The sequence below is a fragment of the Furipterus horrens genome, unplaced genomic scaffold, assembly GCF_987537825.1.
Source record: "Furipterus horrens unplaced genomic scaffold, mFurHor1.1.pri manual_scaffold_10, whole genome shotgun sequence".
Taxonomy (NCBI): domain Eukaryota; kingdom Metazoa; phylum Chordata; class Mammalia; order Chiroptera; family Furipteridae; genus Furipterus; species Furipterus horrens.
In genome coordinates, this window is record NW_028327180.1 from 65,480,905 (window position 1) to 65,492,127 (window position 11,223).

The 11,223-nt window shown below is 38.7% G+C and overlaps 1 pseudogene; it reads right to left on the minus strand.

Annotated features, from left to right (window-relative positions):
* Positions 1 to 387: 387 nt before the first annotated feature.
* On the minus strand, positions 388 to 832 carry LOC150000522 (large ribosomal subunit protein uL15 pseudogene; annotated as a pseudogene).
* Positions 833 to 11,223: the final 10,391 nt, after the last annotated feature.

The following is an 11,223-nucleotide window of genomic DNA, read 5'->3' on the forward strand; positions in this document are numbered from 1 at the left end:
ATCTTAGAAAAAATTGATTAAACACTTAAATAGTGTAATGCAAGAATAAATTCTGTTTTGCATACTCACAACTGTAAACCTACTTTTGCGCAACTCTTTATTGCCTGTGAAGTCCTTATACCTCAAGATTACAGTCTCATTCATTTCTCACTTAGAAGTTTAATCTTACTTTTGTAAATTTTGCTTTGGGTTTTTAAATTTTTTTCTGTTTTGTGGTATTTCCACTATGGGGAAATAATTCTTATATTTATTACAGAAAGAATTTATTTGAAAACTAGTTATTTGGAATATGTAGTATGCAAACTTAAAATTATTACATACCTCACTCGTTATTTTTGTTTGTTTGTCTGCACTTGTGAGAATTTAATGAATTCCCCTCCATGTGGTTCAAGCTACCAGCACACAGGCTCCACCAACACTTTTAATCTTCACCTCAGCTCTTCTGCTGAAGAATTTGGCCTTCACAATGAGAGGCTGCTTTGGGAGCTTTCCTTCCCCAGAACTTTGTAGTAGCCCAATCGCACCACATCAATGTTGGGAGTGGCTCCAATCTTGCTTTTGGCAGCATTTACCCGTGTCTGCTCACTGACTGCAGCCCACGGTTAATCAAGGTTGACAGTGGGGCAGAAGTTCTGGTTCCTCTTTAAGTGGTAATGCCTCATGCCAACTTTCCCAAAGTAGCCTGGGTGATATTTTTCAAAGTTGACGTGTGATGATGCAAGGCACAAGCAGTACCTCAGCCTCCTGGGTGCTTCCTGTGCTTGCTGATGCAGCTGTGGCCATGGGTCACATGGCCCCAAAGTTTCCGAGTCTTCCTCAGTCTGGATGGCATGTTAGTGGCCGAGATGCAAGAGCACCTTATTCGTTTTGATAAGAAAAATAGTAATTTTTCCTTTGTAAAACTTCTACAACTACCTTTTAGAGTAAAATTTATGTAAGCATATTGTAGTTTAAAAATAGGTAATTGATAATGAAGTCAGTGAAAAAGATTTGTGTTTTGACATTTAACAAAAAACTAACTGGAAGGCAAAAAAAATACTATAGAAAATACCTCCAGTGGATTTTCTTTACATGTGGATATTATTTTGCCAGCTTACTCTCTATGGATGAGTGAAAAAATTCATATTTAAAAATAAGGATAGGAAATGACTGTTTTACTTGATACTTTCTTGTCTTAAAAGTTTTTTAAAACCTTTTGTTTGTGTCCCTCCCTTCAAGTTTTCATTGATTCTGCTGAGAAGGTATAACCCTTTCAAGGTGGTCTACCCGTTCATGTTCCAAGAGAGTAGAATAAGCTCAAGGGACCTACATGCTCAAGAATTGATTTAATATGTTATTTATAACACAGGCATTTGTTCTGGTGAAAGTGAAGGGGAGTTACCATAGATGTGTTTCCTCTCTGTCAGAGTAGTGGAAACTTAGATCTTTTCATAAACTGACATAAAGGGAGAGACAAACAAAAGGGACTCCCAGTCTTACAGAATGTAACTTTGTGATTGCCATATTTTTATTGACTTTTCACTATACATTTGAATATTAGACCAATCCTTGGACTTTACTGACTTTAAATCTGTATGCAAAAATCATTTCTACATATTTTTAGCAATAGAAAATATTTTCTAAAGGAACTGTTTCAGAATGTTGACTTTATGTCTTGCTAAGAAATTATATAGAATTTATTTTGTTTTGCAATTTCATTCTTCAAAGGATCGGGTTAAACAATATTTATTTTAGTGGAGACACAGATTTAATTCTAATACAGAGTCTCAATGTCTTCTTTAAGAGAATGGTAGATCAGTGGATTGAGTGCCGACCTGCAAACGAAAAGGTTGCAAGTTCAATTTCTAGTCCAGGCACATGCCTGGGTTGTGGACTGGGTCCCCAGTTGGGGGCATGTGAGAGGCAATCGATCAGTGTATCTTCCACACATCATTTCTCTCCCTCCATTTCTCCTTCCTTTCCCCTCTCTCTAAAATAAATAAAATGTTTCTTAAAATATAATAAACAGCATCTGTTCATAAATTTAGTAAAAATAAGTATACAGTTAAATTGTGTCTAAACATTTTAATATTAGGGTGTATTCTTTTTTTTTTAAAGATTTTATTTATTTATTTTTAGTGAGGAGGGAAGGAAGGGAGAAAGAGAGGAAGAGAAACATCAATGTGTGAGGTACCTGGTCCACAGCCCAGACATGTGCTCTGGTTGGGAACTGAACCAGCCACCTTTTGTTTTGCAGGCCAGTGCTCAATCCACTGAGCCACACCAGCCAGGGATATGTTTTATGAGACACCTGAGTAAGTCAGTTGGGCAGAGCCAAACTAAGGCTTTCCAGTTTGGATTTCCATTTAGTGGAAATGGTGTTCATCTTTTCTAGTGTTCACATGATATGGGAAAACTTACCTACTCCACTCTGAGCTGGTATCCTCAGTAAAGGTGAGATTTCACATCTGGTAATAGAGGAAGTTATGAAATTGATCAGTAATTTTGTTTCCATATTTCTTTTAAAAGATCCATCTGTGACAAAACTTTCTTAAAATTTTGAATTTCTCTAATCTATATCTCTCATGGATTTCAGGATTTTGTTTGGCTTTTTTCTCCTAATAAAAAGTTCTTGCAGAGTTAACAGCACTGTTATGGACACATATTCATGATTTTTGAGTTTGAATAGATGAGACATTCATGTTGGAATTATATCTTTTAAAAAAATGATGAACAGGTTTGCACATCTTGTAGGAAGAGAATTGGACAAAAATATTAAAATACATAGATTATTGAGCTTTTCTGGAATATAAATTATAGTTTTTATAAAACATAGTAATCTTCTGGTCTTCTTTCTTGCTCAATTGAAGTCTACTTTTGCTCTGTTGTATATACAATTAAGAACAATGTTGAGAGGGAGAGAAGAATATAAACGTGAATTTGGGTTTGAGTCTCCACTCACTATGTGTTAGGTTCATTGTCTTTTGTAAGTTTCTTCCCTGAGCCTTGTTTAATTGAACTGAAAATGGAAATTATAACACTATTTACCTCATAGATTTTGGAGATTAAGGGAAGTGGTGAAATGATCCACATGAAGCCCTTAAATTAATGTCTGGCACGTAGTCAGTTGTCCATAGATGTTAGCTATTCTTATTACAAGGCTGCATAGATCATGTACTCTATAATATATAACATGGATTCATTGATTCATCTATATCAAAACAATCAGCGTATAATTATTTTTTTTCAGTTAAAGATTCAAGTTTAAGGATTTTGGCAAAGAAAAAGAAACCATGTGTTTCAGGAAGACTGTTTAAAACATGCATTATAAATATTTGCTTCAGTCTTTAAACATCATATTGACTAACAAATCTTAAGAAGACAGTGTGGGAAATATTATTTAACGAGATATTATTTAATGTACATAATTAAGGAATATCAAATAGATCACACTCTATCTACATTAACAGACGATTAGTGTATAGATTTCTAGATTAGTTACCAAAACAATAGCCCCTCTTCTGAGTTTCTCTAGAATTTTCAGTAGGAAAAGAAGTCAGTAGTATCTCTTTCTGGAGTTAATTCACAGGAACTTGTCTCTCACTACAGCCAGAATCTCCTGGCTAAGTCCCTCAGGGTTTTCAGGAAATGATGTATAGCTTTAGTTCTCACAATAAGGTCCTGATGGTCTGGGAAAATGGGTCTTTCCTGTTAGCCTCTTGCTCTCTGTCCTTTTCTGTCAACTTGTTACAGAACGAAAGGGGGTTCTTTCACATGGCATCTTGGTGTAAAACCCAACAACTAGTGTTGAGGAAAATGGGTCTTTATTTACAGTATTCTAACCTGGGGAGGGCAGTGAGCACTTTAGCTCAGAGCCCTGTTTTCCCACAGAACCCAGCACTTCCCTTGCTCCCAAAAGGCTAGAAGCCAAAAACATGCCCAGACATTCCCCATCCCTTATCTGTCAGCTGTATCCTTCAGGATTTGGGGTACGATGTCATCAGCCTCCGTATAACAGTCCAGGAAAACATGTGCCGTGTTGCACTGGATCCCGCATGGTTCTCCCTTTGCCCTTTCAAAGTTGCATGCTATTCTCCCTTCTCAAACCGCATGGAGTTCTTCCCTTAAAATGTCTGCTGCCTATTTTTCAACCCCTAACTGCATTCTCTGACACAGTGGGTATTGTAACCAATTCTGACCACTCACAGAACCCTGCGCAGGCCCTGTATGCTTTCTGTCCTATTCCCTGGTCCAAAAACCCCTCCCATCTTCTTGGGCCTTGGAAGTATTAAACCCATTTGTGTAACAAAGATGATAGCCACTAGCCACAGACATGTGAAGGCATCTTAATAGCTGTTTTCTTTTCCCCATCCCCCAACCCACAGGTTCTGGAGATTTTTGGACACCCCCACTCTTTAACAAATTCCAGCCACTTTTCCTTTTATCCTTTGTCTTTAATGATAAAATAAAAAATATCACAAATGCCTGTTGCTATGGTTTTTGGTAAATTAACACGAAGGGCAACCCTGATATTCTAGGAGCTCACAAGAGGTGCAAACGGATCACACTTAGGGCCCAGGAATGGCTTGACCTCTTCCCAATAAAGAGGCCTTTGGTTGCTGGTGAGCTCAGACAGACTGGCTGGGTCTCTGTGAGCCTGAGACCACAGAGGGATGGCTAGTATTGGCTTATGCTTCACAACGTTCTAAATCCTATTAAACAAGCAACAGCTGGCCTCAATGAGCTCCAGGTCTGGCACTACCAGCAAACAGCTTAGATTCACAGCTTGGCTTTGCCTGGGAATCTCCAAGCCCAGCACAAGTAGCAGCCATCTCAGATTGCTTTATAGTTCAGGCAAGGTGCCCCAGGTAAAACACAGGTGGGGACTCACCTTGGCCTACACCACCTGGGAAACCCCAGAACCAGCGCAGTGGCACCATTGAGTGTTATAGACCACATTAGAGCACCATCACCCTGCCCCTAGGCTTCTTTGAGTCCATCTTTCCGGGACTCCCTGCCCTTCCTGGACTTATGCATCTTTCTTTCACCAGACTAGGTAAGTCTTTAGTGATTATGTCCTGAAATAAGCTCTTGTACCTTTCTCACTCTCTTGTCCTTCAGGTATTCCCATGATGTAGATGTTATCATGCTTCATGTTGTCCCAAAGATTTCTTAAGCTCTGATCATTATTTGTAATTCTTTTTTCTTTTTGCTTCTCTGCTTGTCTTCCAAATCACCAATTCTATCTTATGCTTTAATTGACCTACTGTTTATTCCTCCCAGTGTACCAATGTATTATTTATTTCTTGTATTTCATTCTTTATTTCTGAATGGTCCTTTCTATGGTTTCTATGTCTTTTTTTTTTAAATGTTATTGAGTATGCTTATACTCATTTCTCCAAACTCTATCTGATAAATTGCTTACCTCCATTTCATTTTGTTCTTCTTCTGGAGAATTCTCTTATTCTTTCATTTGGGGCCTGTTTCTTTGTCTTCCCATTTTGGCTGTCTCTTTGGGTGTGTTTCTATATATTAGGTGATATGCAAGGACTCTGGTTGAGATATATATCAGACACTGCCTGTGACTGGCCCTGGATGACCTGTTTGGAGCTATCAGCGATCCACAGCTTGTGGCTCCCTCCACTGGGCCTGTGTGTGTGTGGAAAGGATCAAGCTGTGCACCAAGGTCAGTCTTTACTAGCACTGGTTCTGGAAAAGGGTCAGTTAAAGAATCACAGTTCCAAGAGATCCACATTGGTCTGCAGGCTTTTTGTTAGGCTTAATCACTGAAGTTGCACCCTCTTATCCTCCTTTGCAACCTGACTTAAGCTTCACAGGGTGGAGCTAGAGGGATTCTTGAGTGTGAGGCAATTGCTTCCTACCAGGCTGATGCCACAAAGAACAGAGTGCTTTGTCCCAGAAAGATGGCTTCTGCAGTATGGGGAATGACTCAGCACAGGGGTCCTAGTGGCTGACCCTTCAGCTCACTCCCCAGAGCCACCAACCCCAGAACCCCCCCACATATCTCTAATCCACTCTGTTCTCCCTCTGCCAGGGCCCAGGGATAGTAGCTACAAATGAATTTTTGTGTGTTGGCCCTTTGAGAGGCTCTCTGCATCTCCAGGCATCTCTTCCTGGAAGACAGGAACCCTGCTGCTTTTCACAGTCAATGTTATATGTTTTCCTTTCTTGGCTGTGGTGTTGTTTGATGGGTAGGTCACATTGGAGTTTAGACCCCTCACTTCTCAGGGGGATCCCCCACCTGCTGAAATATCCCTGTGGCAGTTTATTTGCTCCTTGTGGGAGCCCAGCCAGCCCTCTTGGGTCTCCGTACTAACTACCAGTCTTGTTGTGGTGATGTAGTTTCTTCCATAAGTCCTTGGTTATAAGGCTTCTCTCCAGCTAGTGTTCAGTCAGTTATTCAGGATGACTTTTCTATAATTTAGTTATAATTCCATCTTGGTCCTAGAAGGAAGTTAGTGTAGCTTCCACCTACTCCACCACCATCTTGGATCCTCCTGAAGTTTTTTTGAGTGAACAATTAGATGCATGACTAAAAGAAGTTAATCTCTCTTTACAAAAGGGAAATAAAACTAATTAGGCCCATTTGATGTTTGGAAAGTTCATTTCAATTCCATTGTCCCCCTTCAAGGATAAAAATGTATTAATGATGATTCATATGTATCCTTGTTGGATAGAAGCATTTCCACATTGAGGAGCTACAGCCATAGCGGACACTAAAATACTTTTAGAGAGAATTTTTCCTGCTTGGAAAATCCTACAGAGTCCCATAAAGATTGGGAAACTTATTTCACTAGTCAAATTTTGTACCACATATGCAAAACCTGGCTGATATTGCAGGCTTTTTATTGTGCTTCTTGTCCCCAGTTCTCTTGTTTATAGAACAAACTGGCAAGGTAGATAAAGTTAAACTGGTCAGAGTTTCTGAATCTTCTTATCTGCCTTGGTCTAAAGCCTGAAATACCTGAAAATATATCAATCATTTTGAATATAAATGCAAAGAATGTTAGATTGAGTTGTTTATGAAATATCAAAATATATGCTTGTGATTTAAAAATTACATGACTAAAACATTAAGACCACAGAAGATAAAAAAATAAATATATATTTTAAAAAATGTTTTATCGATTATGCTGTTAAAGTTATCCCAATTTCTTTTCCCTCTGCTCCCCTCTACCCAGTGACCCCCTCGCTCCAGTTGTTCCCCCATTTTAGTCCATGTCCACTGGTTGTGCATATAGTTCTTCTCAACCTCTTCCTGTTTACTTCATTCCCTCCTACTATGCTTCTTAATTCCTGCATCATCTCCCTTCCTTTCCCCCTTTCCCCTCTCCGCTGTCCTCCCTCCAAAATGTTCCCCATACCTATAATTCTTTTCCCACTCTCATTGCCTACTTAGTTTGCCTTTGTTTCAATTCCCTAACTTCTGTTGTTGGTTGTCGTGATACAGTTTTCATTTTAATGTCCATAGTTTTGATCCTCTTTCTCCTAAACAAGTCCCTTCAATATTTCATATAACAGTGGTTTGAGTCTGATGAACTCCTTCAGTTTTACTTTGTCCTGGAAGCAATTTCTCTGATCTTCTATTCTGAATGACAGCTTTACTGGATAGAGTATCTGTGGCTGTAGGTTTTTGCTTTTCATTACTTTGAATATTTCTTGCCAGTCTCTTCTTGCCTGCAGTCTCCTTTGAGAAATCAGCTGATAGTCTAATTGGGACCACTCTGTACATAATTCTTTTCTTCTCTCTTGCTGCTTTTAAGATTCTCTCTTTATGTTTAATTTTTAACATTTTGATTATAATGTGTCTCGGTGTGGCTCTCCCTGGGTCCAGTTTTTTTGGAACTCTCTGTGCTTCCTGGATCTGTAAGTCTATTTTCTTTCCCAAGTTAGGGAGGTTCTGCTTCATTATTTTTTCACATAATTTTTCAGTTTCTAGTTGTTCTTCACTTTCTGGCAGCCCTATAATTCGGATGTTCATTCGCTTATAGCCATGTCATAGGTTTCTGAGCCTCTCCTCATTTTCCTCACTTTTTGTTTCCTCTTTCTGCACTGGTTGACTGTTTGTTCCTTCCCTATGTTCCGATTTGTTGATTTGATCTCTGGTTTTTGTTTCCTCACCACTTGTCTCATATGTGTTTTCGTTCATTTCAGCAGGACTAGCCTTCATTCCTTTCCCATCTTGTTCAATATCTTTTGAGAATTCTGTAAGCTGCCTTATGATTATAGCTCTGAATTGAGCCTCAGAAAGATTTTCTATTTGTTCACCGGTTAATGCCTGTATCTGTTTTTGGTTGGCTGCATAATTGGTATTTCAATTATTATTCCTGCCATCTTGACCATTTTCATTTATCTTTTCTTCTTGGGTGGGGCTGTCACACCTCTTATGCTATTGGGTGCAGAGCCCTGAGCACTGGTCACAACCCGGTGACCCGTATCACCACACTGTGGCACTTTGTGTGGGGGCAGGGGTCCAAGATGGATTTCTGCTGTTACTCTTCACTGAGAGACTGGGAACGTCTTCCTCTATCCCCATGCCCTCTGGGCCTCACAGTCCGAGGCAGTGGGGGTCTGCCTTCCCCAGCATTAGAATCGCGAGCTGACAGGTCTCAACTGCTGCTGGAACAGCTCCCCTGGCGTCTCGCAGTCCCGCCGCTGTTGCCGCTGCTGCCACCAACAGCACAGCCCAACCTCTCCACCCCGGTTTTGCCCCTCCTACCCGTCCGGATGAGCACCACTTGTTTATAACTTCATATGTTGTACTTCGATGTAGTTTTATTTTCTGGAACTTCTGGTTATTTCTAGTTTTGCGGTAGTTGTAGTCCTTCTTAGTTGTGGAGGGATACAGAGCTTGTTAGTCCATGCCTCCATCTTGGCTGGAAGTCCAAAAAATAAATTCTTAATGAAAGGTAGTTTTTATAACTTCTACCTTCCCACACAGAGTAAGAGACAGGGGCAGTGTCTTCCTTGATGGTTATATTTCAAAGGGATGGCTCCCAGGTCCTTGAGAAAGACATTCTTGGGTTGTAAAACTGGCAAGCTTTCAAAAAAATGTTTATGTCTCAGAGGGGCACACAAAGCAATTATATTTACAAGTTTTCTAAAATAAATGCTCTAGGCAAAGAGAAGTAATGGGCCCAGAGTCAGGAAGATCCTGTTTAAATTGTAGCCAAACTGAGGGGAACTTTAAGGCCTTCTTGGTTGATAGTAAAAAAATGAGAGTCAGAGCAATAAAAAAAAATTCATGAAAAATATAATATTTAAAAGAATTAGAATGTTTAACTTAATAGACATATATAAAATATTGCACTGATCAATTAGAGAATAAACCTTTTCAAGCACTCTCAACACAGTAATAAAATTTGATTTTTTTTCTAGGCCAAAGTACAAATCTCAAAACATAGCCAAAGGAATGGTGAAACAGAACATGTTTTCTGAATTCACATAATTAACTTAGATAACAGTAACAAAATGGCGACTAGAAAAACCCAAACATTAAAAAACATTAAAACACTTCTAAGTAATTCATGAGTTAAAAAGAAGTCATAATAGGAAGTAAAAGTGTTTAAAATTGAATGACAATGAATTTTAAATTGCAGGGAAGAGCTAAACACTTAGAGGGAAACATCCTTAAATGCTTACATTATTAAAGAAAAACAGCTCAACATTAGTAAAATCATTAATAACTTAAGAAATTAGAAATAAAGAAAAAACAAATCAAATAAAGTAGAAGGAAAAAGATAAAACACACTTAATGAGATAAAAATCCAACAAAACCCAGAAGATAAAGGATGTTTTTTAAAAAAGGGAAATAAAAATCTAGCCACATTGATACTAAAACAAGAAAGAAAACATAAATACAAATTTTGTAATGAAAAACGAACATGATGCTACAGAGGTCAAACTGATAATAAGAGATATTATTGAAAAGAGTGAAGAAGGTTTAAGAGAACTGCAGGACAACATGAGACCAAAGAACATTTGAATCATAGGGATAAAAGAAGGAGAAGAAGAGGAGCAAGGGATAGAAAACCTGATTGAAAAAGTAATGACAGAAAATTTTTCTAGATGAGAGAAAAAGTCATGCAAGTCCAGGAAGCACAAAGAGTCTCGATGAAGATGAACCCAAAAAGGCCTACTCCAAGGCACATCATAATGAAAATGGAAACATTCAAAGACAAAGAGAGAATCCTAAAAGCAGCAAGAGAGAAACAACTAATAACATACAAGGGAGCTCCAATAAGGCTATCATCAGATTTCTCAGCAGAAACACTACAAGCCAGAAGGGAACAGCTAAAAATATTTCAAGCAATGCAGAACAAAGGCCTACAACCAAGACTACTCTACCCAGCAAGGTTCTCATTCAAAACGGAAGGTGAAGTGAGGAGTTTCCAAGACAAAGGAAGGCTAAAAGAATACATCTACACCAAACCAGCATTGCAAGAGATGCTAAAGGGTCTGCTTTAAGAAGATGAAGAAACAGAGAGAGACAGAGAGGAACACGAGTACAAAGGGGGGAAATGACAATGAATAAGTACTGAAAGAAAGAAGGAACTTCTACCATTTGCAACAACATGATTGGAAATAGAGAGAATTATGCTTAGCAAAATAAGCCAGGCAACAAAAGAAAAGTACCTTATGCTATCACCTATTATGGGAAACTAATGAACAACACAAACAAATGAGCAAAATTGAACCAGAGGTATGTAAACGAGGAATAAACTAACAGTAACAAAGGGGGAGATGGGAGGGAGAGAAGTGGTAAGAAGGGGAAGGGTCTAGTCAAAGAACATGTATAAATGATCCATGGACATGGACAGCTGGGTGGGGACTGAATGTGGGAGAAGGGAGGGACAGGGTGCAGAGAAGCAAGAGGGGGAAAAAAGTGAGACAACTGTAATGGAAAAACAAACAAACAGAAAAAATTTTAGTGGGGGGAAAAATAAAAATATAAAGAATAGAAATGCAAGTTCAGTGAATATTAGAAGGACAAGGATTTTCCTTCACACTGTATATATTTTCTCCCTATCTGATCCCTCCAGAATTTGGCATTCTAAAGAAGTAAGTAATGACCTAATTTTCTTTGCATAAAACTAATAAGACCAGTTGTTAATAACGATTTATTTGACTAAGACTTTGACTGGAATGTCATGCCTAAAGGAGACATGCTTGGGCTTTGGTTGTTACCAAAAAGCCCTGAGCAACTGGGACTGACTTTCAAAG